This window comes from Cynocephalus volans, chromosome 13 (assembly GCF_027409185.1).
Source record: "Cynocephalus volans isolate mCynVol1 chromosome 13, mCynVol1.pri, whole genome shotgun sequence".
NCBI lineage: Eukaryota > Metazoa > Chordata > Mammalia > Dermoptera > Cynocephalidae > Cynocephalus > Cynocephalus volans.
The window spans coordinates 62,513,839-62,538,242 of NC_084472.1; positions in this window are offsets into that span (position 1 = coordinate 62,513,839).

A 24,404-nucleotide genomic window follows, 5' to 3' on the forward strand; every position below is an offset into this window, starting at 1 on the left:
TAAGGGAGCTTCAAAAAATTAGAAACAAATGGAATTGAAAGAGAAAAGTGAAAATATAAACTTTATTTCTCAACATATGCTCCATCAAGTTCAAGACGCTTTTGTAAGTGGTACCAGCCATTTAGTCTCTCTGTCAAGAACTGAGCATCCTGGGAATTAAATCATGTCAGTGCAGTCTTTTTAGTGTTACTAACAGAAGAAAAATGGGTGCCCTGTAAACATTTCTTTAAATTAGACAACAAAAAGAAGTCGGAAGGAGCTAAATCAGGACTGTAAGGTGGATGCCTAATGGTTTCCCATCAATGCTCATGAATCTCCCTTGTTTGTTAAGAGGAATTCTTGACATTCGTGGTGAAGAAGGACTTTCTGTTGAAGCTCTCACAGGTGTTTCTCTGACAAAGTTTTTGGCTAAATTTCTCCAAACAAGCTCATAATAAATAGATGGTATTGTTCTTTGGCCCTCTGTAAAATCAACAGGCACAATGCCTTGAGCATCCCCAAAACTCTCGTCATGACCTTTGCTCTTGACCAGTCTGCTTTTGCTTTGGCTGGACCACTTCCACCTCTTGGTAGCCATGGCTTTGATTGTATTTTGTCTTCAAGATCATACTGGCAGAGGCATGTTTCATCTCCTGTTACAATTCTTGGAAGAAATGCTTCAGGATTTGGTCCCACTTGTTTAAAATATCCACTGAAAGCTCTGTTCTTGTCTGTAGCTGATCTTGAAGCAATAGTTTTGGCACCCATCTAGTAAAAAGTTTGCTCATCTTTAGTTTTTCAGTCAGAATTGTGTACGCTGAGCCAGTTGAGATGTCTGTGGTGTTGGCTGTTGATTGTGCTGTTAGGCATTTATCCTCTTCAGTTAGGGAATGAACAAGATTGTTTCCTTGCGAATTGAAGTGCATGGTCTGCTGCTGCGGGCTGCTTCTTCAACATCATCTCATCCCTCTTAAAAAGAGTTATTCATTCATAAACTGCTGATTTCTTTGCGGCATTGACCCCATAAGCTTTTCATAAAGTATCAATATTTTACCATTTTTAAACCTAAGCTTTACCACAAATTTGATTTTTTTTCTTGCAACAATTTTAGCAGAATTCATGTTGCTGTGATGGGAGCTCTTTTCAAACCCATGTTTTATCCTTCTTAGGTCCTCAAACCCAGTCCTATTCAGACATATTATAGTAAGTTAGGACAAGTTTATTTTGGTGCAAAAATTTGCAATCCATGCAGAGTTTTTTTCAGAGTATCGATTTTTTATGAACATTTTGAAGACCCCTCATACTATACTATAGTGACATCACCATCTTCTGTAATAATTGCTTCCATATAAATCTGATCTTATTTGTCTTGCCCCTACAAATTTATCTTATTTCTGCATGAAAATTGTTTTTTTCTGACCTGGCTTCATTAGAGCTTTATTAGTGTTTTGTTTTTAGTTAATTGGGAGTTGTTTTTATTGTGATACTGTTTGTTATCCAAGATGAAAACACAGAAAGAACACTTTTCCATCTTATAAAACTTGCTTTACACAAAATTTCAAAAATATTTAATTTTGTGTTTGGTTCATCTATTAATTTACTCAATTAAAATACATAGCACATAGTGCCAGGCTTTAGTCTAGGATTTGAGAATACAGCCTTGAACACAATTGACTGAAATCCCTGCCCTTATGTTGACTCTATTTCATTCTGATGGAGGGGGTACAAAAAATTAATAGAATATATTATATATCAGGTGGATGATAGTGACCAAAAAAGAAATGTAGCAGACAAAGGGCAGAAGTGTGATTTTAAAGAGTGGGCTTTAGAATGGGCTTTTCTGTTAAAGTGATATTTGAGCAAGTAAAAGAAAGTGAAGTGAAAGAGCCAACTATATCCACAGATTTGTAGGTAACACTTCTGTCACAAAAAGGTCAAGCTAGAAACATATTTATGATTTTGAGGACCAGGAAGATGGCCAGCATGGCAGCAGCAGAGTGAGGGAAGAGAGTCAGATGGAATGTCAGATCAAGCAGATGTGGAGGCTTGCAGCCCACGCTGATGCATTTGGTTTTTATTCTGAGTGTGATAAAAAGGCCTCAGAGTTTCAGTCAGTACATAGCTATAATGTGCCTCATACCTATAGCAAGTCAAGTGTTGAGGCAGGGAAAACAGACCCTTGCAATTGCCTAGGTTAGAAATTACGTTGCTTGGAGGAGATTGGTACAGAGGAGGAGGTGAGAGGTAGTGAAATTTCAAGTATTGTTTGAAGGAAGTACAACAAGATTTACTAATGGATTAGATAAAGAGTGGGAGAATTTGGAATGACTCCAAAGAATTTTGGTCAGAATGAATGAAAAAACGGAGTTGCCTTGTTTTGTACTTATTACCTTACTACACCAATGGCCTAAATATTGATACATTAAGTTATTAAAACTCTAAGATATAACCAATGTTATAGTTCTATATTGAAGAAATTAGAAAATTTTAGCCATAAGTTAAAGATTTATCAAGGTAGTCATTCCAGGTCTTTAGAGTATTCTAGGCTACTGCAGAAATAAAATCTGTAAGTGCTTCTCTAATATCAAAAGCTTCTTTCAAAACTAGTCCCCAGTTTGAGAAAATCCATTTTTGTTTTCTTAAACTGGTTCAAACTCTTTTCATCTTCAGATATATGTATAAAAATACCAGCTGATATTTAAGTGACTGAAACCAGTACAAAAACCTTAGTAACAATTCAAGTGCTAATTAATATTTAGCACTCTGTATTTTGGAAGAACACAGGAATTTCTCTGTTAAAAGCATTTCCTCAGAATGCTTTTGGGATGTATCAAGAGCAAAATTAAGAAATCAGGTCATGGAATAAAGTATTTTATATGTTCTATATTCAACCATATCCTCAGTTCTATAGGTTGATGGGTTGATGGTGGGGGAGAGGTCAATTAACTTTGATAACAAGAAAGTAATTAATATCTTGGAGAAATGTAGGCAACACTTCATATAGTGAAACTTCTTGGAACATTGTTTGGACAAATAAACCTATGTGCAAATCTCTGTTCTGCTGTTGACTATTTATGTGAATTTGGATCAGTTAACCAGACTTAACTGAGCTTCTCTTCTTGTCAAGATTTGGTGTCAGTTGTATACCTTGCTTATAGAGTGGCTGTGGGAATTAAATGAAACATACAATTGAGAATAAACTACTCGAACTACTTCACATTATTCAATAAATACCATTTACTTCTCCAATTTATTTTCTTTCTGTCCTCACTGCTACACTCCAGGTCCCTCTGTTTTTCCTGCCCACAGCAACACACCTTCAGCTCAAGATAAGAAATTAGGAATAAAGTAGCTAAGAATGTGTTTGCTTCAGCACGGCACAGGTCCACATGTTGATTTCTTGAGATTTCATAAAACATAGCTGATGTTCCCTTAGCAGGCCCAGGAGCACTTTCGAGGGGAGTGTCCAGCAGAAAAATAAAAAGCATAAATTTGTTCTATGTGTTCTGTATGCTGGCTATCTCAAGTGAATTAAGAAATATAAAATGGCATAGAACTTGTGATGACTAAGGATCCCTAAGGTCATGTATGGATGGTGGAAAGCAGCTCAAGATAGGAAGATACATAGTCCATGACTACTATGTTTTCATGTTCTTAAAAGTTGTGCATTTGTAATGAGTCCTTAAACAAATCAGTTATTTCAGCACCTGCTCTTATCTGTACCTAGCCAGACAACTTTCATTTAAAGTAAAGTAAATATATTATGGGGCTTTGCTGCTTGTAATATCTATTATCAGTAGGAATCCAGTTTCATAAAACTAAGTTTCAGAATTTAGTTTGACATGCTTTTTTTCTTCTCTGTGGACAGAACACACACACACACACACACACACACACACACACACACACACACACACACACACACACACACACACACACACACACACACACCCCTCAGTGAGTTGGATTCTGTCTCTAATGAGACAGAGGAAGAACCCTGCCAGAACTAGTAACTGTAGTGGAAGCCCTTAAAATGGGAATGACATAGGGATCTGCATGAGAGTGCAGCCTTAGAAAGGAAAATATCGTTCCACCTGTTTTTGCCAAAATTTCTGTTACATAAAATCTCTCTAACCTGCCCTTTACTGGAGAGCAGAATTTTTTTTGGTTAGATTTAACAACAGAATGCTTTTCAAGCACACTCATGGTGACTTTCTACAATTACCATATGAAAGATAACTGTAAAATGAAAAGCAAGAAAGAACCAATGTTATTCATTTACTTTTATTTTTCATAGGCTGTCTAAAATAAAAAGAATCTGAGTAACATTGCATTCTCTCTATTACAAAAAAGAGGCAAGCCAAAACACAGTAGTTGCTTAACCAAGATTTCATGATTTTAAAGAAAGCTGATATTGCACATGAAATTCTCCTGATTTCTCTAGCAAAGGGCCCTACAGTAATGAAAAGTACTCAAATAAAGTGAACAATAATTAAAAGCAGAGCTATTCATGGTCTAACTGGGTCAAAATTAGGTGAATATTATAGAATGAAATTGGGGTGATTTTTCCCCAAAAGTTCAATAGGGAAAAACTCAAAAATATAAAGAAAAGACGAACTGGAGATTACATACTTCAGATAGTTTTTAAAGAAAATTTTGCCAGTTATTTTTCCTGGTGATGTTTATTAATATCAGTTCAGTGTAGGTAATAGATCCTGTGGCTATTCATTTGTTTTATCTCACATTATTTATTTATTTATTTATTTTTAAATTTTATTTTGTCGATATACATTGTGGCTGATTATTGTTGCCCATCACCAAAACCTCCCTCCCTCCTCCCTCCCCCCACCCCCAACAATGTCCTTTTTGTTTGCTTGTCGTATCAACTTCAAGTAATTGTGGTTGTTATATCTTCTCCCCCCCCCGTTTTTTTTTTTTTTGTGTGTGTGTGTGTGTGTGAATTTATATATTAATTTTTAGCTCCCACCGATAAGTGAGAACATGTGGTATTTCTCTTTCTGTGCCTGACTCGTTTCACTTAATATAATTCTCTCAAGGTCCATCCATGTTGTTGCAAATGGCACTATTTCATTCGTTTTTATAGCTGAGTAGTATTCCATTGTGTAGATGTACCACATTTTCCGTATCCACTCATCTGATGATGGATATTTGGGCTGGTTCCAACTCTTGGCTATTGTAAAGAGTGCTGCGATGAACATTGGGGAACAGGTATAACTTGATGATTTCCATTCCTCTGGGTATATTCTGATCATCATATCTCACATTTTTTGGCATTTCTGTCCAAGAGGGAAACAGAACGGGCTACTCTGGATGTTCAAAATCCCTGCTCCCTTGTGAATCTCCTTGGTTATTGAGCAATTCCCTCTTCTTGCTGCTTAAATCGTTCTTCCTCCACCTTGCTTTTGGCCAGGGTTTATGGGTTTGCCCAGAGGGGGAACTGAATTAGAACAGAGAGGCAAAAGAACCATCACTCATAACAGGAAAACCTTTCTTCCACTGGGACACAAAACTCAGTTGTACTATGTGTACAGGTTAGAACTAAAGTCCCCTCTCATTACTTTAGAAAGAGTAAATCAGTGCCGCCCGAATGTAGTGCTGCACATGAAACAGAAGTAACTGTGAAATGTGAATAAAGGCTGGTTATCCAACTTATGTCAGGTCACCCTGTTATGCCTGCTGCCATCTTTATAAAAGTTCATAAAAGCTTTATTTCAAGAAGTTGGCAATCAGTCATTGATTATCTGCTTACTTCATTTTTAAACAGTTTTATTGAGGAATAATTGATACTTAATAAACTATAAACTCACCCTGCCACCTTGGACCCAGGCAGGGGGGGAGCTCCAGGCCCCACCCTGGTGCCCTGAACTGGCATCATGCGGGTGAGCCCCTGGGTGCCAGCCAGCAGAACCCTGGCTCCACGTGGCTCCCCCACCCCACCACCGTAAACCCAGGTAGAGGGGAGCTCCAGGCCCTGCTCCTGTGCCCTGAACCAGCTCCACACAGGGGAGCTAGAAGTGTCCAGCAGCAGCACCAGACAGCAGAACTGGGCAGCTCTGCAGGGCTCCCTCACCCCGCTGCCTTGGACCCAGGCAGGGTGGGAGCTCTAGGACCCACCGCTGTGCCCTGAAGTGGCACCATGCAGATGAGCCCACCGGGGGTAGCTGGCAGCTACACCAGCCAGCAGAACCACGTGGATCCACTCAACCCCTCATCCTGTCTCAGACCCAGCGGGGAGCACCAGCCCACAGTTCCAACCCACTGAGTTTTGCCCAGAACTCCACAGGCTACGGACTCATTCTACAACCACAGAGTCTAGAATGGGAACCAAGGTGATTTAACACAACCACCACCACACCTACTGTCAAGAAAAGACAATTCACCCCCCACAGTAGCAACCAAGGTCACTTCACAGCCAACCTCAATGTAATAGAAGAAGCAAACCCCCTACCAAATGACCAAGCATCAGCGAAAAAATACTAGAAGCACAAACAATCAAGAAGAAATGACACCACCAAAAGGATACAGTAATGCCCCGAAGTCAGACTCCATGGAACAGGGAATCCTTGAAATGTTTGAAAAGGAATTTCGAGCAATGATCTTAAGAAAACTATAAGAAATAAAGGAAGACTCAATTAGAGAACACAAGGAAACAAGAAAAAACATCCAGAATATGAAGGCGGAAATCTACAAAGAGATTAATACCATAAATAAGAGGGCAGCAGAACTTCTAGAAATGAAAGACTCACTCAATGAAATAAAAACATGACTGAGAGGTTGAGCAGCAGGGTAGAGCAAGCAGAAGAAAGAATTTCAGAGCTTTGAGATGGTCTTTATGAAATAAGTCAGGCAGACAAAAAAAAAAGAAGGAAAAAAGAATTAAAAATAATGAGGAAAACCTACAAGAGATAGCAGACAACCTCAAGTGCTCTACCATCTGAATTGTGGGTATTCCTGAAGGGCAGGAGAAAGGAAAAGGTGTCAAAAACCTACTCAAGGAAATAGTAACAAAAAACTTCCCAGGTGTAGGGGAAGATGCAGACCTTCAGATCCAGGAAGCTCAAAGGTCCCTAAACAGATTCAACCCAAAAAGATCCTCCCAAAGACATATTATAGCTAAATTCACAAAGCTCAAAGGCAAAGAGAGAATTCTACAAGCAGCAAGAGAAAAGTGTCAGGTCACTTTTAGGGGAACCCCCATCAAACTAACAGCAGACTTCTCAACTGAAACCCTATAGGCCAGAAGAAAGTGGAATGATATGTTCAAAATATTAAAAGAAAAAAACTGCCAGCCAAGAATTCTTTACCCAGCAAGGCTCTCCTTCAGAAATGAGGGAGAAATAGTGTATTTGTCAGATCAACAAAAGTTGTAGGAGTTCACCACCACATGACCAGCCCTGCAAGAAATTCTCAAGGGATTCATTCATCTGGAATCTGAATAACGGTGACCATCATCATGAATACACAAGCAAGAGCAAAATCCACAGTTAAAACAAAAACGCCAGCAAGAAAGAGAAAGAAGCTAAATCATTCCACCTTCAATTCCCAACTCACATTGAAGAAGAGAAATAAAAGGGGAAATAATGATCAAAAGATATTTAAACCACCTGAACAAGTAGCAATTAAATAACAGGAATTAAACAACACTTCTCAATAACTATTCTGAATGTGAATGGACTAAACTCCCCATTCAAAAGACACAGACTAACTGACTGGATTAAAAAGCTAAACTCAAGTATATGCTGCCTTCAAGAAACCCACCTCACCTGCAAAGATGCTCATAGATTAAAAGTGAAGGGAAGGAAAAAGATATATCATGCAAATGGAAACCAAAAACGAGCAGGAGTAGCGATTCTTATATCAGACAAAATAGACTTTAAACCAAAAAATATTTAAAAAGACAAAGAAGGCCATTATATAATGATAAAGGGAACTATCCAGCTAGAAGACATAACAGTCATAAATATATATGCACCCAATACTGGAGCACCCAGTGTTGCTTTGCATTGCTTCGCCCCCCACAGATTTGCCACCCCACATCCCCTGGGTGACAGAGACACAAAGGATTACTCAAAACCCATCTCTACTAGCAGTGAGAGGCCCTGAAGTGGCTAATCTCCCTTTGGGATGCTCAAGAGAGAGCCATCCCTTCCTTGGGAAATTAATGCCATATTGGGGTTCTCTTCCTGCATTTATTTTCCAGACCAGGAAGTTACAGGAAGAGAACAAAGGTGGGGTTATAGTATAACAATATAGGCTGGTAACTTTCAGTGAAACAAGCCAGATGACATTCCAATAGACAATTAAGGGGTCTTATCAACTACAGTTTGATCTTAGCAAACATTCCTTCCTATAGCAATTTCTCAGTAACTTTACATAACAATCAGTAACTAGTCTGTCTTTGAGCCAGCAACCTGCTGTGCCACAATTCTTATCTTACACCAGAGACTTACAGCCTGAGGAGAATTTCCTGTCCTTGTAAGGTCAATATTTGAAACTTCAAGGCCTTGGAAAACCAGGTCCTGTGAAGTACCTATGCTTTATAGTATATTCCACAACCCAGATATATTAAGCAAACACTCTTAGACCTAAAGAAGGAAATAGGACCTAATACATTAATAGTGGGTGATCTGAACATGCCTTTCTCAATATGGGACAAGACTTCCAGGCAACAAGTCAACAAAAAGACACAGGGTTTAATCCACACCCTAGACCAACTGGACTTGGCAGGTATATATAGAACATTTCACCCAACAGCTAAAGAATATACTTTCTTCTCATCAGTTCATGGTACATTCTCCAGGATAGACCACATGTTAGGTCACAAATCTAGTCTCAGCAAATATTAAAAAATTGAAATCATTCCAACAATCTTTTCAGACCACAATGGACTAAAACTGGAGATAAAAAATAAGCAAATCACTAGAAGATATACAAATACATGGAAAATAAATAATAGGCTCCTGAATGACCTATGGGTCCAAGAAGAAATTAAACAGGAAATCAAAACATTTCTAGAAACTAATGAAAATAAAGATACATCATACCAAAACTTGTGGGATACTGCAAAAGCAGTTCTAAGAGGCAAATTTATTGCAGTAAATGCTTATATCAAAAATATGGAAAGACTCCAAATAAATGACATAACACTATGCCTCAAAGAACTTGAAAAACAACAACAATCCAAACCTAAAGGCAGTAGACAGAAAGATATAATTAAGATCAGAGCAGAACAAAATGAAATAGAGACCCCAAAAACAATAGAAAAGATCAACAAAACAAAACATTAGTTTCTCTAGAAGATAAATAAAATAGACAAACCATTAGCTAGGTTAACAAAAAGAAAGAAGACCCAAATAACAAAGATCAAAAATGAAAAGGGAGACATTACAACTGATATCACAGAAATACATAGAATCATTAGAGACTATTATAAACAACTGTATGACAACAAATATGAAAATCTGGAAGATATGGATAAGTTTCTAGACATATGCAAATTACCAAGACTGAACCAAGAAGAGATAGAAAACCTGAACAGACAAATTACAAGCAAGGAGATTGAAGCAGTGATTAGCAATCTTCCAACAAAGAAAAGTCCAGGTCCAGATGGCTTTACAGCTGAATTCTATCAACCTTTTAAAGGAGAGTTAATACCAATTCTCCTCAAACCATTCCAAACAATTGAAGCAGAAGATGCTCTCCCAAACTCATTCTATGAGGCCAATGTAACTCTGACACCGAAACCAGATAAAGACACAACAAAAAAAGAAAATTACATGCCAATACCCTTGATGAACCTAGATGCTAAAATCCTCAACAAAATATTAGAAGTAGAATACAGAAACATATTTAAAAAAAAATTATACACTGTGATCAAGTGGGATTCATCCCAGGGATGCAAGGATGGTTCAACACACGAAAGTTATTAAGTGTGATACATCACATCAACAAGCTCAAGTACAAAGACCAAATGATCATCTCAATAGATGCTGAAAAAGCATTTGACAAAATTCAACATTCTTTCATGATAAAGACTCTCAGCAAATTTGGTAGAGAAAGAAAATAACTTAACACAATAAAAGCCATTTATGACATGACCACCACCAGTATCATTCTGAATGGGGAAAAATTGAAGGCCTTCCCCTTAAGGACAGGAACAAGACAAGGATGTCCATTCTTACCAATTCTATTCCACATAGTACTGGAGGTACTAGCTAGAGCAATCAGTCAAGAGAAAGAAATAAAGGGAATCCAGATTGGAAAAGATGAAGTCAAACTTTCCCTATTTCCAGATGACATGGTACTATATATATAGGAAAACATAAAGACTCTATCAAAAAAATCCTAGAGCTGGTTAATAACTTCAGTAACATTGCAGGATACAAAATAAATGTCCCCAAATAAGTAGCATTTATATACTCAAATAATGAATTAATGGAAAGTGAAATAAAGAAAGTAAGCCCATTTACAATTGTCATGAAAAAAATTAAATACCTAGGGATCAATTTAACCAAGGAGGTGAAAGATCTCTACGATGAGAACTACAAACCACTTCTGAAAGAAATTAAAGAAGACACAAAAAGATGGAAAGATATTCCATACTCTTGGATTGGAAGAATTAACATTGTGAAAATGTCTTTACTTGCCCAAAGTGATCTACATATTCAATGCAATCCCCATCAAAATGCCAATAACATTCTTCACAGAAATGGAAAAAAAAACAATCTTACCTTTCATAGGGAAAAACAAAAGACTTCAAATAGCCAAAGCAATCCTGAGCAAAAAAAACAAAGCCAGAGGCATAACTCTACCTGACTTCAAATTATACTACAAAGCTGTTGTAACCAAAACAGCATGGTACTGTTATAAAAATAGACATTCAGACCAGTGGAGTAGAATTAGGAATCCAGAAATCACTCCTCAGGCTTATAGCTATCTGATATTAGACAAAGGCAACAAAAATCTACATTGGGGAAAAGACTGCCTCTTCAACAAGTGGTGCTGGGAAAACTGGATTTCCATATGCAGAAGAATGAAACTAGATATGCATCTCTCACCATACACTAAAATCAACTCAAAATGGATTTCCAATCTAGGTATAAGACCCGAAACTGTAAAATTACTAAGGGAAAATATAGGTGAAACACATCAGCAGTTTGGTCTGGGCACAGGCTTTATGAACATGAGGCTGAAAGCACAAGAAGTAAAAGAAAAAATAAACAAATGGGACTATATCAAACTAAAAAGTTTCTGCACAGCAAAAGAAACAATCAATGGAGTGAAAAGAGAACCTACAGAGTGGGAGAAAATTTTTGCCAACTATGCATCTGACAAGGGATTAATATCCAGAATATATATAGAACTCAAGCAATATGCAGTAAAAAAATAAATGACCCAATTAAAAAATGGGAAAAGAAGCTGAATAGACAATTTTCAAAGAAAGACGAACAAATGGCCAACAGATACATGAAAAAAAGCTCAATGTCACTAGTCATCAGGGAAATGCAAATAAAACCACATTGAGATACCACCTCACTCCAGTTAAACTCGCCATAATCAAAAAGATGGTGAATAACAAATGCTGGCGAGGGTGTGGAGAGAAGGGAACACTATTGCACTGTTGCTGGGACTATAAATTAGTACAACCACTTTGGAAAACAATTTGGAGGTTTCTCAAACAACTACACATAGATATTCCATATGATCCAGCAATCCCTCTTATGGGTATATATCCAGAGGAATGGAAATCATCATGTCGAAGAGATACCTGCACTCTCATGTTCACCACATCTCTGTTTACAATAGCCAAGATATGGAACCAATCTAAATGTCCATCAATAGATGATTGGATAAGGAAACTGTGGTATATATACACTATGGAATACTACTCAGCCATAAAAAAGAATGAAATACTCCCATTTGCAACAACATGAATGAACCTGGAGAAACTTATGTTGAGTGAAACAAGCAAAGCACAGAGGGATAAATACTGCATGTGCTCATTCATATGTGGGAGCTAAGAGAGAAAGTAAGGCAGGAAATAAAGACCACAGTAGTGCCGTGATCTGATAGAGGAAGGGAACATTCCTAGGGCTACAAACTGGAGTTAGGGGAGAGGGGGAAGGGTAAGGAGGTTGGGGGATAACTGGGAGGGGACAAAGGGTACAAAAGTAATTTCTGGTAATGGATATGCCTCCGGCATGAATCTGGTCCTCACATCATGGACAGGAGGGGGGACAATCAGCTTTGTATCTCATGAATATTCCAAATAAATAAATAAATAAATAGATAGATAAATAAATAAATAAACAAACAAACTATATATATTTTAAGTGTAAAATTATATAAATTTTACATATGTATACACCCAAGAAACCATCACCACAAACAACAGACTGTTTCATTCATGCCAAGTTTCCTAATGTCACTTTGTAATCACTTCCTGAGACCCATAACCACCCACAAGTAACCACTAATGCACTTTCTATAGCTATAAATGAGTTTATATTTTGTAGAGTTTTATATAAATGAAATCATAGACTACATGCTCTTTGAACCTGGCTTCTTTCACTGAGCAAAATTACATTGAGATTCATCCATATTGTTGCCTGTATCAATAATTCATTTTTCAAAATCTAAATAATATTATATTGCATAAGTATGCCACATATTTTTTATTCAAACAGTGAATGATACAATTTCAGTTTGATTCCAATTTTGTATTATAACAAGTATAATTGCTATGAACACTCCTTTGAACACATGTTTTCATTTTCTTGGGTACATGTGTGAGTGGAATTGCTGAATCATATGATCAAAGTTTTTTTAAGAAACTGGAAAATGTTTTCCAGAGTAGTGTATCAATTTACATTTTTTCCAACTGTGTAGAAAGGTTCCTGTTCTCCCACATTTTTTCCAACCCTTGATGTGCTCAGTCAGACTTTTCAATTTTAGCATTTCTAATAGGTGCTATAATGACATCTCATTGCAGTTTTAACTTGCATATCCTTAACTAATGATCTTTCATAGCTTTCTATGCTCTTATTTGCTATCTACTTATGTTCTTTAGGGGGATGTTACTGCTCAAATCTCATACCCAATTTTAAGTTGGGTGTTTATTTTTTATTACTGAATTTTGAGAGTTCTTTATATATTTTTGATACAAGTCCTTTATCAGATATAAAATTTGCAAATATTTTCCCCAAAATGTAGATTGTATTTTCATTCTTTTAACAATTTCTTTTAAAGAGCAGAAGTTTTAAATTTATTGATTTGTGTTTATGAATTATGCTTTCTTTGTAATATCTGAGAAATCTTGGCCTAATACAAAACTGCATTTTCTTCATAAAGATTTATAGGTTTATGTTTTACCTTGAGGTTTATCATCCATACAGAGTTTATTTTTGTGTAAGATGCTAGTTATTACCAATGCAGTCTATATTCTATGGCTGTTTTTGCCTCACCATTGAGTCAATACATTTTTAAATACTCTATCTTATGCTCTTGAATTGTAAACTTTTCTACCTTGGATGGTGGCAACATTAAGTAAACATGGCCTTGTGTAATCCCCAGCAGTTTTCTCCTCTGCTCCTACAGGATGGCTCTTCTACTAGCCCTGGTTATTTCCTCATAGGTATGTCCTGATCAATACTTAGAGGAAGGCCTGAGGAAGACCCTCTGCAGATTTGCAGAGCACCACCTCTGTGCAGCTCTGTCCTCTCTAGTACTCTGCTCTAGTACTCTGCCCTGCACTGTCAAGCTGCCTTGCTTTCCTCAGATGCTAACTTTGTGTCTTAAGTGCATAAACCACCGGTTATGCTTGGGTTACCCTCTCTGCATTTTGTCTTCTAAACTCTTTCCAGGTATTCAAATTGTGACAATTGTAATGTTCATTTCATTTCTTCCCCTCTATAAATATCTCTGTCCTACAATGACTTCTGATCTCCAAAAAAAAAAAAAAACTTTTTCTGAAGTTATAAAATTGTTAAATTTTTAATTTTCTCAAGTTTTAAAATTGTTTTAAAATGGAAGTAATTGCAAATCTTTTATTTCATCCTGACGGAAAGCCAATATCCTTAACTGAGCTCTCATTTATTATATTTTTATTAATTTTTTATACATTTTTTCTGATATTCTTATTTTTGTATCATCCTGCTTTTATTTCACATATGCAATGTTTTTTAGTTCTCTAATGTTTTCTTAAGATTTCCTTCTGCCTGCTGTATACTCTTCATTTTTTCTTAGATATTTTTTAATTTGTAAGTTTCCCTTCTTTGCTCTGTCTTATATTTAAGGCTTTTCTTCAATGATTAGTGATCATTAGCTTTCCAAGTAAATTTTATAAACTATCCCAGAGGTACTGAATTTGGGGACTTTGTCTACCAGTTGGATTTAATAGAGTGAGAAGACTTTGAATCAGCCTTTCATTATCTCATAACATAACAGTCATTATTATTTTATATTGGATTATTTCCTCTAGGATTTTTTCTTTCTTTGAATTGGAGTATTTTTCCTACGTAATTTTTCCACAGAGGAATTTGTATTATTGCCTGCTGGACAAATATGTCCAGCTGCATAATTTCTATGAGGAAGACGATCAGTCCTGTAGTCCAGTACATATATTATCTGATATTTTACCGTTTCTTCACTTGGTTTTTCTAAATCTGGAAACTGTTTAGTCGAATTATTTATAGAATAATTATTTTATCTTTCAAGTAGCAAAAAAAGATTGGGTCAGTCAACGTTGGGTACTTAAATATACCTGTCAGTCCGTTCAGGCTGCTATAACAAAGTACCATATACCGGATGGCTTATAAAAAATACACATTTATTTCTCACAGTTCTGGAGGCTGAAAGGTACACAATCATAGCACCAGAAGTTTCAGTGTCTGGTGAAGTGTCTTCTCACAGTGTTTTCACATGGTAGAAGAGGTGAGGAATCTTCCCCAGAGCCTCTCTTATAAGGCACTAATTCCATTAATGAGGGGTCTGCCCCATATGACCTAATTATCTCCACAAGCCTCACCTCCTAATACCATCACATTGGAGATTAGGTTTCAACACAGGACTTTTGGGAGGACACAACATTCGGACCATAGCAGTACCTAAGTAGCCAATTACTCTTAATTTACACTTTCCCTCAGTTCCCTTGTGTTCTCGTCTGCCCCTACTGTGTGCCCCGTCTGGTACTTTGAATCCCAAATACTGAGACTCTGTGGATTCTGTTCCAACACTAAGCTCTCTTTTCGTGAATAGTTCTGCCCTTATCGTGCTCACTGTGACTATGTATACCACACACTGACTGATTCTTTCCTATGCTTCTTTCTAAACTTTTATAATTAAAAAAAACAAAAAAACACTGATGTCTCTTCTTTTTTGTCTTTGTCCCTTTAGTTAAATAAATTTTTGATGAATACAAAATTATCTTAGTGGGACTAAGGGAAGGAGAAGATATAAGTGCATATGGCTGAACTGCTATGTTTTTATCTTCCTTTCTCTTATGTGGTGTTAAATCTACTCTAAACGTTGGCATTTTTCTCCCTCAGGACAAAGCTTATTCTGGTCTTTCACTTTGTATTCTGGACTCTGTGTAATGATAACCGAGAGAGAAAGAGAACAGTAATATAAGCCAAGATACTTAATTCCAGCCCCGAGAAAGTTTGTGTTTGTCTAAACATTTGATTGAATATTTATATTTCATTAATAACAACCAGAAACTCATTACCACTATGACCATATTTGGCATTTGTTGAGTTTTTTTAAGAAGGGATGTTTTTGTTTGTTTACATTTTACTGGTATCTTTCTTCCTCTTTTCTTTTTTTAAATTGACAAATAAAAATTGTATATGTTTATGGTATACAACATGATGTTTTAGTTAATAGCAATATATTTTATTCTTGAAAATTGCTAAGACAGTAGTGACAAGAGGTGCACAGTTTCCCTGGAATTGGGTTTCAGGCCACACCCCTAGGTCTCAAACCACTCTCCTAGGACTCAAGCCCCTTCTCTGAGTCCTGAGCTTGTTACTTGTTGTACCTATTTTTGGCACCAACATGTGGAGGTTGAGACCACAGGAGGTAGACTTATGTAATTCCAGTGGCTGAGTATGCTCAATAGAAAAGATTTTATCCTATAAGTGACCTTCCACTGGAGGAGCTAGAAAGCACTTAATGTATTTTAAGCATATTTAAGCACTAAGCATGCTCCAAAGAGACCAACTGAGCATGTGCAAGGCTATGTTACATTACCTGATGCATAACTGGGGACCACCCTCTTGGTTGAATATTCATTAGATAGTGTGAATATGTATAGATAGCCAAGCTATAAAAGTAGAATCACGGAAGAAGGTGGGGCTGCTGCTCACTCTGTCTAGAGCCATCTCACACTTCACCTGGGAGGTGTGTATTGCTTACTTTTCTGTTAGGCCTACCTTTAGCAGGTTGCTGCTCACTCTCTCAAGCCAGCCTGCACTTTGTTTGCAAAGCGCATATTTCTTATTTTTGTATTAAACTTGCTGTGGCTGCTTGGTAGAAGACAGGAGGGTTGAGGTTGGCTATCTGACTTCCCAGACTTCTCCTCCAGTATCAGCACCTTTTAAGTGTTCTTATTACAAAAGAAAACTAAGTATGTAAGGCAACACACATGTTAATTAATTTGATTTAGCCATTACACAGTCTATACGTATATCAAAACATCATATTTTTTACTGATTTCCACTCAAAGTTTAGAAATTTGAGCATGCTTTGGTGCTTTGTTCATTAAGAAAAACATGTGTTAAATCATTTCCCTTGCCCATGATCACATAAAATACAACGTGATTCCAATTTGACTTTGCAATTGGAAGTCCTCGCTGATAGCAAAGAAAGACATTATTGGATTAGTTGACTGAGAAAATTGTCATTCATCTAAAAAATATATCACAGTAACAGTCTTCCTAGAAAATACATTCTTCTTTTACATATTTTGATTTTGATTACCAAGGCTTATAATATTTTTAAAATCAGACAATTGATTAGCTACTGAAAACTTTTGGAACACTGTTATACAACTAATCAATTACACCAATTGTCATCTGAAGTCTGACATAAACGTAATAGAAAGTCCATGTTAAATCTATGCAGTTTGGGAAGAGGTATCCTTTTCTGAGCTGTCAGAAGTATTCTATTTTATAATGTGAGGAAGTCAAGTAGGGAGGTGGAATGGCACACTCAGACTGCAGGTATTTAAAAGAGGCTGCTGTAGTACTGTTCCTTCAGAATATGTTAAAGGAATTTATTTTCGTAGCATGAAGTTTTCTTTTGGAAAGAGCCTTATAATTTGATTGGAATTTGTATAATTTATACTTATGTATTTAATTCTTACCTAATACATATACATAATTGATGATGTAGGTATCAACTTTGATGATTTTAATATACTCAACTGAAGAACAGTGCACTTAAAAATAGACATGTTAACATTACAACAGACTTCTTTCACACTTAAGTTAATATGCTTACCTAATCTGGGAACACATTAAAGAACAGCACAATGAGTCTATACAAGCATTTACAACTTAATAGGTTAAACTTTCTTTTGTAGATGGTTATTTCTTGGATAAAGAAGAACATAAGTCTACAACAAACAGATTTACTTTTACATAATGTTCATTTACTTTAGGGACTTCATTAATTTTACCAAATACTCAAATGTTCCCATAGGGAGACATTTAACTCAGATATACTACTTATATCTTGTTCATGAGAAAATACAGAAAACAGCATAGTTATACATGGACTTGAATTTGTTGTGGTATATAGCTATTGTGTTATCATATGACATATATCATATGTTATCTAAATATGATACTAATTACTGCATGCATAACCGTATGCAACTGATTACTGCATATATGCAAAATCTATTTCTAAATAAATATTTCCTTTAATTTTAAATCTTTGGACATATTACATCAAGTGAGATATTTACAACACAAAACTAATAAAACATACAAAAATGCCTTTCTATAATAAAAATGCATGTATTCCATAAAATCCCAAACCACACTATGCTCTCAGGCATATTATTTTGCAATAGGTATCAGTCTATATTCAGCTTATTTAAAATAATTCAGATTATCAAAACCACCTATATGTTCAGGTCAAAATGTTGTCTATTTAATTAAATTTATGCCTAACTATGGAGATATGCCTTTCAAATTTTCCAAACAATTTTCCAGATTACAGTACATTATATTGTCAATGTAATGATGAATGTATAAAGCAGAGAAGGTAAGCACGGAAATCATTAAGCAAACATGATTAAAAATGTATAGAGAACATGATAAATTTAAGAATGAAATTTTAGTAAAATTCGAGGTGAAAAAAAAAACTTTATTATTATTTATTTATTTATTTATTTTTAATTGAAATATAATTGATTATACATATTTGTGGGGTACAAAGTTGACTATCAGTGTTTGTGTTCAATATGTGATGATCAAATCAGTGTAATAAGCATATTTATTATTACAAAATGTATTCATTCTTTGTGACTATTTATCCATTTCTCTCTAACACTCCTCCCCCTTTACCTCCTCTAGTAACCACAGCTCTGTTCTCTCCTTCTGAATGTTCAACATTTTATTTTTTGTTGTTTCTTTCTATGTTTTTCTCTTTCTTTCTTCTTTCCTTCCTTCCTTTTTTTGTTTCTTTTTTACCTCCCACTTATGAGTGAGGACATGCAGTATTTCCCTTTTTGTGCCATAATTTTCTCCACATTCATCCATGTTGCTGAGAACAGCAAAATTTCATTCTTTTTTTTTAATGGCTGAGTAGTATTCCATTGTGTGCATATATCGCATTTTCTTTATCCAGTCATGTGTCAATAGACATTTAGGATAGTTCCAACTCTTGGCTATTTTATAGAGAGCTGTATCAAACAATGGAGAGCAGGTTTCCCTTCGACATGATGATTTCCATTCCATCAAGTCTATACCAAGTAGTGGGATTACTGGATCAAATTGTAGTTCTATTCGTAGTTGTTTGAGAAACGTCATACTGTTTTCCATAATGGCTGTACTAATTTACAGTCCTACCAGCACTGGAAAGTTTCCCCTTTCTCTGCATCCTCCCAGCATTCACTGTTCTATCTTTTTGATAATAGCCAGTCTAACTGGGATGATATCTCAATGTGGTTTTGATTTGCATTTCCTGATGATTAGTAATGTTGACCATTTTTTTCATGTACCTATATGTCTTCCTTTGAGAAATGTCTATTCAGCTCCTTTGCCCATTTCTTAATTGGATTATTTGCTCATTTATGGTTATGTTGTTAGAGTTGCTTTCATATTCTGTATATTAATCCCTACTAAGATAAACAGTTTAAAAATATTTTCTCCCATTATGTGGGTTGCCTTTTCAATCTGTTGTTTCCTTTGCCATGCAGAAGCTTCTTAGTATGATATAATCTTAATTTGTTTATGTTTTCTTTTGTTGCCTGTGCTTTTGGGGTCTTATTCATAAAGTCTTTGCCCAGTCCTACATCCTGAAGTGTTTCCTCTTTATTTCTTTCTAGGAATTTAATAGTTTCAGGTCTTATATTTAACTTTTTAATCCTTTTTGAGTTGATTTTGGTATGTGGTGAGAGGTATGGGTCTAGTGTAGTTCTTCTACATATGGAATCCTGTTTTCCCAGCACTATTTATTGAAGAGGCTGTCCTTTCCCCAGTGTACGTTCTCGGTGCATTTGTCAAATATAAGTTGCCTGTAAGTATGTGGGTTGATTTCTGGGTTTCTATTCTGTTCTATTGTTCTATGTGTCTTCTTTTATGCCAGTTCCATGCTGTTTTGGTTACTATAGCTTCGTAGTATAATTTGGAATCAGGTAGTATTATGCCTCAGGCTTTATTTATTTATTTATTTATTTATTCTCAGGACTTCTGTGGCTATTCAGGGTCTTTTGTTGGTCCATATGAATGTTAGGATTGTTCTTTCTATTTTCATGAAGAATGTCATTGGTATTTTATGGGAATTGCAGTGAATCTGTAGGTCAGTATGAGTAGTATTATTATTTTCACAATGTTAATTCTTCCAATGCAAGAGCATGGAATGTCTTTCAATCTTTTTTGTGTCTTCTTTAATTTCTTTCAACAGTGATTTGTAGCTGTCATTGAAAAGATCTTTTACTGTTTTGGTTAAATTTATTCCTAAGAATTTTACTTTTTTGGTAGCTTTTGTTTATGGGCTAGCTTTCTTGATTTCTTTTTCTGCTAGTTCATTGATGGAGTATAAAAACACCACACATTTTTGTATATTGATTTCATATCATGCAACTTTATTGAATTTGTCTATCAGCTCTAAGAGTTTTTTTGTAATATTTTTAGGTTTTTCTTTATGTAGGATCCTATCATCTGCAAACAAGAACAATTTTACTTTGTTCTTTCCTATTTGAATGCCTTTTATTTCTTAGCTCTTGCCCGATGGCTCTGGCTAGTACTTCCATTCTACGTTAAATAGGAGTGGTAAGAGTGGGCATCTTCACCTTGTTCCTGTTCAACATTACCCAATCAAGATGATGTTGATGGTGGGATTGTCATACATGGTTTTTATTGTGTTGAGATTCTTTCTATTCCTACTTCACTGAGAGTTCTATCATGAATGCACATTGAAATTTGTCAAATGTTTTTTCTACATCTATTGAGATGATCATATGGTTTTTGTCCTGATTCTGTTGATGTGTTATATCACATCTGTTAATTTGTGTATGTTGAACCATCCTTGCACCCTGGGATGAATCCCACTTGATCATAATGTGTAATCTTTTTTGATGTGCAGCTGTATTCTGTTTGCTAATATGTTGTTGAGGATTGTTTTGTCTATGTTCATCAAGGATATTGGCCTATAGTTTTCTTTCTTGTTGTATCTTGTCTGGTTTTGGTATCAGCATGATGCTGGTCTCATGGAATAAGTATGAGTGAATTGCCTCTGTTCCAGTCTCTTGGAATAGTTTGAAAATGATTGGTATTAATTCATTAAAGGTTTGGTAGAATTCAGCAGTGAAGCCATCTTGTCCTGGGCTTTTCTTTGTTGGGAGACTGCTAATTATTGATTCAATCCCATTGCTCATTATTGATCAATTGAGGCTTTCAATGTCTTCTTGGTAGTTTGTATGTGTCCATAAATTTATGTATTTCCTCCAGATTTTCCATAATGTTAGTGTAAGGTTGTTCACAATAGTTTCCTATGATTCTTTATATTTCTATATCAGTTGTAATGTCTCTTTTTTCATTTCTAATTCTTGTTATTTTGGTTTCTTTTCTTCTTTTTTTCAGTGAGCCTAGCTAATGGTTTGTCTGTTTTGTTTATCTTCTCAAAAAAACCCAACTTTTTGTTTCATTGATCTTTTGTATCATTTTTTGGTCTTTGTTTCATTTAGTTCTGCTCTGATTTTGATTATTTCTCTGCTAATTCGGGGGTTAGATTTTCCTTGTTTTTCTAGTTCTTTGAGATAACATTAGGTAGTTTATTTGGAGTCCTTCTACTCTTTAGATGTAAGTGTGTATTGTAATAAAATTCCCTCTTAGTACTGCTTTTGCAGTATCCCATAGATTTGGTATGATGTTTCTATATTTTCATTAGTTGCAAGACATTTTTTGATTTCCTGTTTAATTTCTTCTTCGACCCATAGGTTATTCAAGAGCATGTTGTTTGATTTCCATGTATTTTTATAGTTCCAAAGTTTTGCTTATTATTGATTTCTAGTTTTAATCCACTGTGATCTGAAAAGATGCTTAAAATGATTTCAATCTTTTATAATTTGTTGATATTTGATTTGTGATCTAATATGTGGTCTATACTGGAGTGTGTTCCATATGCTTTTGAGAAGAATGTATATTTGTGGTTGTTGGATGCAATATTCTGTAGAAGACTGCCAGTCCAGTTGATCTAAGGTGTAGTTTAAATCCTGTGTTTGTTTGTTGATTTGTTGCCTGGATGATCAATCCAGTGTTGAGAGAGTGGTGTTAGGTCCTCAACTATTATTGTATTGGAGTCTCTCTCTCTCCATTTAGGCCTAATAGTGTTTGCTTTATATATCTAGGTGCTCAGATGTTGGGTGCATATATATTATGATTGTTATATCCTGTTGCTGGATTGATCCCTTTATCATTATATAATGACCTTCTTTGTCTCTTTTTACAATTTCTAAAGAGTTTTTAAAAAATAGTTTTTTATAGTTAAAATCTATTTTATCTGATATAAGAATAGGTCCTCTTTCTGATGCTTGGTTTCCATTTGCATGGTATAACTTTTCCCTTCCCTTTACTATTAGTCTTTGTAAGTCTTTACAGGTGGAGTGAGTTTTTTTGGTAGACAGCATACAACTTTGTCTTGTTTTTTAATCCATTCAGCCAGTATATGTCCTTTGAGTAGGGAATTCAATCCATTTACATATAGGGTTGCTATTGAGAGGTACTGTCTTACTCATGGCGTTTTACTGATTATTGTATGGTTGTTTCAAATGTCTTTTTCTCCTTTCTTTCCCTTTTATTGTTTGTCTTTGGTGTTTGCTGGTTTTTTGAAGTGGTAAGATATAGTTTCTTTCTCTTTCTCAATTGCATAGCTGTTCTACCAGTGGGTTTTGTTCTATCTCATGTATGCATGGTGGCAATTGCCATTTTTTGGGTTCCAGATACAAGACTCACTTGAGGATTCCTTGTATGGTTTCTTGTGTGGTGGTGAACTCCCATGGTTTTTGTTTGTCTGGGAAATACACTATGCCTCCTTCATTTGTGATGGATGGCTTTGCTGGCTATAGTATTCTTGGCTGGCACATTTTTTCTTTCAGTACTTTGAATATATCATCCCATTCTCATCTGGCCTGTAAGGTTTCTGCTGAGAAGTCTGCTTTATTCTGATGAGGGTTCCCTTACAGCTGATTTGACACTTTTCTCTACTTGCTTTTATGATTCTCTCTTTATCTTTGATTTTTGACAGTTTGACTAAAAATGTGCCTCAGAGAGGACCTTTTTGGATTGAATCTGTTTGGTCATCATTGAGCCTCTTGGATCAGGAAGTCTGTATCTTTCCTAATATTTGAGTAGTCATCTGCTATTATTTCATCAAATATGTTTTCTTTTTGTCCACCTGTGTTAGTTCAGAAAGACTGTCTTTGAGATTGGAAATTCCCTTTCTGCTTGCTCTAGCCTGCTGCTTAAGCTGTTGGTTGTACTTTTCATTTCTCTGAATAAATCTTTCAGTTCCATGAGTTTTGCTCTTTTTAAAGGTATTTATACCTTTATAAATTTCCTCCTTCATACCCTTTATTGTTTTTCTCATTTCATCACATCATCTTTCTGAGTCTACTTGTATGTCACTGAGTTTTCTTGAGACTGTTATTCAGAATTCCTTTTCAGTCATTTGAAAAGTTTCTCACTGTTTGGGATTTGGTACTAGAGAATTATTTTATTTCTTTGGGGGTGTTCTATTTTCTTATTTTGTTTTTTGTTTTTCCTATATTTCTAATATCCCTACATTGCTTCTTCTATTACTCTGGAGTGGCTTTTGAGGAGAGAGACTCTTACGTGTAGATATGTTTTATATAGGCAGTTGGCCCTGTACAGACTTGCTGGCACCCTGGCTAGTGTCTCATGCCACTGCTAAGTGCACTGGAGTGTGCTGAATGTCCTCAACTTCAATAGATGGCCCTGAGAAGGGATTATCTTTCCTCTTTTCTGCAGGTAGAGGCTTCTCTTGGGCCTTTGCTTCTCCATCTTTCCCCTTTTCTCCTGCCCAGTAAAATGCAGCAACATCTGCTTCTGGGTGAGGTAGAGCTAGTGGCACCCAAGCTAGGCATTGGCAGGAAGTGGCACCTACTGCTGTGTGAGGAGAACTGTGGCTACGGCAGCAGTGGTCTTGTGTCAGGGGGTGGTAATGGTGGTGGCTGCAAGGTCATGCTTTCTTTTGTGTTTTGGGTGCTGCACTGTCAAGGGCAGGGCTGCTGAGCTTCTTCTCAGGAAGTGGGTGGGCCTGCTGGGTCAGTGCATATAGGAGTACCTGGTTGGCTGCTTGTAGGCTGTAGAGAGGGATGCTGAATAGACTTGGAGTTAAGGGCCCATGCATTTGCTTCTGGGACTTTTGGCAAGGTTGCTAGGCAACACTGTTCAGAGTGGAGACACCAGGATGCTTGTCTGAAAAGGGCAGATGCACTTTATTTCTACCAGTCCATGGGTATGTTCATTATGGTGGATACCTGTGAGCTGTTTTTCCAACTTGGGATCTCAGGCACACATAACTTAGCTGGCTGGGCTGGGGTTAGAGGGAGAAATGGGGTGTGGTCCACCCGAGGAGGGTCTGCCTACCAAATATCTGGTGGGGATATGGGGGTGCATCAATTTAGCAGGACTAGGTTTGGCTTTCCAAGCTGT